Source organism: Myotis yumanensis, unplaced genomic scaffold (genome assembly GCF_028538775.1).
Source record: "Myotis yumanensis isolate MYYU_CA2020_CCGP unplaced genomic scaffold, mMyoYum1.0.hap1 SCAF_22, whole genome shotgun sequence".
Lineage (NCBI taxonomy): Eukaryota > Metazoa > Chordata > Mammalia > Chiroptera > Vespertilionidae > Myotis > Myotis yumanensis.
The window spans coordinates 4,470,376-4,473,884 of record NW_027223773.1 but is presented as its reverse complement, the minus strand read 5'-3'; positions in this window follow the sequence as shown (position 1 = coordinate 4,473,884).

Here is a 3,509-nt window from a genome sequence, read left to right as displayed (position 1 = left end):
GGTCGGAAGTGCCTCGCCGGGACACCGGAAGTCCCGCCTCCGCGGTGATTGACGGCCGCTGGGGTGGAGACCCGACGGTCTGCGAGTCGAGGTGGGCAGAGGTTCGGTGGACCCTCGCGGACCCAGCCACGCAGCTGCCCTGGTTCTGGCCGGCGACTCCCGAGCCCGAAGAACAGAGCAGCGTGGGGAGCGCGCAGGTGCCTGGTCACCGGTTACCGCGGGGGCGAGCCCCAAGTCCTGTGTGAGGTCCAGCTCCGCGTCTGAGGGTCCCGCAGGAAGCAGGGCGGATGGATGGTCGCCAAGGATGGAGGGAGGATGCCTGCAAAACGGGGCAAGTCACCCAGCCAACCCGAAAGGCAGAGTGGCAGTCAGCCAGTTACGGGATAAGCCGATTCCGCGGTCGTGTTCCTTTCTCAGCGCCAGATTCTCGCCTGTAGATTTCGCGGGGGTTGCCTGTCGGTGTCCAAGGAGATGACGCTCAAGGGGACGTTTAGCAGCGGGTCCGGTTCGTGATCCAAGCACGCGAGGCCGGTGGTGGTGTTACTGTTGGTGCGGATGAGAGAGGCCACTACCCCAACCGGGGGGACCCTGGGTCACCACCACCAGGGAGGTGGCTTTCCTGATGAATTCCGTTAAAAGTGGGTTTCGACACGGATACCCGTTGTGACTGTAAAAAGCTGCTCTTTCTGGTTTAGTGAAAGGGACATAGACGAGCGACCTGGTTCCCTAAAACTTTGAGCAGCTCTGCTGGGTGAAGTCCTATCAGTGAGAAGGGAGCATGGAGCGGGATATCCCGGTCCTGCCTGGAGGAGGTGAGCTGCGGGGATCATCCTGACGCTTTTCCATTCCCGGTACAGAGGCTGGCAGCTGGAACGCCCCCTGTTTATTTTAACGTTGTTGTTGTCAAGGATACAGGACCTTGGAGCCTGCTTCATTCTTACCTACACTCCTCCAAGTCTGTGCTTTCCCTGGCTTTTTTTTTTTTTTTTTTAAGACGCCCCAGTTCCTCTGGGGTGTGGCCGCCCTTTGTTTCAGCAAGTGAATGAACCTAACTTTGTTAGATTATTAGGTTTGTTTCCGATGGGCTTGATCAGATAGGGTTTATCACTGTTTATTTTGGCCGACCCCCCTGCACGGCGGGAAGGTAGGACACCTTTAGCTCCATCTTAGGAGAAAACTGAAGCAGAATAACTGATATCCATCTATGCCCTCAAAAGGGCTGTAGGCTTTTTAACTTTAAAGTTTTTAGATTGCCTTTCAGCAGAGAACGACCACAGTGTTTTTTAAATTACCGGCATCCACCAAATTCAGACCAGTCCCACCACAGTTACATGAATCTTCCTTTTCTTTGTAAACTACTTTCTTCTCTCCGCTAAATTGTGACACTATTTGCCTGACGCTCTATTCACTGAGCCAAACTGGCTAGGGCTACATGTTCAATTCTTTATGGTTAGTTGATTTAACCTAACAGCTTTAATAAATCATTTCTTTCTTGTAAAGCAGTGGTTCTGAACCTTCTGGCCCTTTAAATACAGTTCCTCATGTTGTGACCCAACCATAAAATTATTTTTGTGGCTACTTCATAACTGTCATGTTGCTACTGTTATGAATCATCATGTAAATATCTGATATGCGGGATGGTCTTAGGCGACCCCTGTGAAAGAGCCGTTCGACCGCTGAAGGGGTCGCGACCCACAGGTTGAGAACCGCTGTGCAAAGTATTGACATGCTGCCAAAACCGGTTTGGCTCAGTGGATAGAGCGTCGGCCTGCGGACTGAAGGGTCCCGGGTTCGATTCCGGTCAAGGGCATGTACCTGGGTTGCGGGCACATCCCCAGTGGGAGATGTGCAGGAGGCGGCTGATCGATGTTTCTCTCTCATCGATATTTCTAACTCTCTATCTCTCTCCCTTCCTCTCTGTAAAAAAGTCAATAAAATATATTAAAAAAAAAAAAGTATTGACATGCTAGAATATCATTTATTAAATCTAAGTCATGAATGTCAGACCTTTAAGTTGGTTTCTCAAATGTTTATTCCCATTTTGCATTTTCTATTAAGTGACTGGGCAAGATTTACAAAGGACTTGTGCAGATGATCATTAGTACTGCCTCCCCCAAATACCTCCCATTATTCATTACGCCAATAATCAGACCTCCAGACATATTTCTCTTTATGTATAGTAACAAAAGGAAGTCAAAGACAGTAAATTGGTCATTCTCCGAAAGCACAGAGTGCTTTTCAAAGACTGTACACAGTAAGGCAGTCAGTGCGGCCATGTTGGAGAGTCCAACGCCAATTGCACTGTATGTGAATCACATGATGGTGGTGTCCGTTAGCGACTCTTTTCCTGTATTTCAACAGGCAACAAAGCCTGTTCCAGGTTAACGACAGGGAAAATGGAACAGATAAGAGAAGTCACAAAGGACAGAGCTATAGGGCTTGGGAGGACTAGATAGATACAGGAGGCAAGGGTAAGGAAGAAATCACACTCCTGGGTCACTTAAAGAGTGAAGATGGTGGTTTAAAAAAACGGCTGGGGAAAAAGTGATTTCATCCCATTGTTTAGGTGGGCAGAGGGATATGAAAGAATAAGCTTGTTTCAATTATGTTATTTCAGGTAAAGCAGCAGATACAGGACCTGACTTTGAGGAGGTCAGGCTTTTGATATCGTAATGGTAATCAGAAAAAAACTGAGAGCCATATTTTAATTTCTCTATATAGTTAGCATTAAGTCTTTCTGAATAATACTTTTTTTCTTTTTAACCACAAAATGTGGATTTCTAACCACAAAATTCAAATCCCCATAGTATCGCACAAATACCTATGATTTTAAGAGGTTCCCTTGTATCAATTAAAATGGAAGATTCAAATTTTCATAAAAGTAAAGACAGTACCCAGTTAAAAAAGAAATTTATCTTTATTGTTGAAAATCTGACTGAGGTGTCCTCCATCTTATGGGAAAGGGTTGAGCGCTTTGGTGAGAAGGCCTCCTGCAGGTGCAGGTGCTGGTGATTAGATCTGAGATAAGCCAAACGCACGTTTCTGAGAAGCACAACTTTCATTTCGGGATTCAGCAACGTCTAACACAGTAACCGAGGTCTCTTTTCCTACCTCTTGGCCACAGATGGCTCCAGGGGTTTGGGCTGGGAATTACACAAGAGGGAGTCAGGGTTAAGGCACTGGACAGCTAGTTAGTGCCTGATGGCATAGCCTTGGCGACTGCAGGCTGGCACCAGGTCTCAGGTTCACACTCTCTCTCCTTTAATCAGAGATTAAAGAGGCCCACAGCTCCCTTTCCATTCAAGCACCAACCGCCTTCTAACGGGCTGGTGCGTGGGAAGGAAAAGGGCATTTCCTTCTCAAGTGAGCAAACTGCTCTTTTATGATTTTTACTACTAACCCTGGGAAAATAGACAAAGGTTTCAAGGCTCCTTCTTAAAATACTTCTCCATGTCCTTTTTTTCTTTCCAAATGGACAGACGTTGTTGTACCCAGATACTAATCAGTTT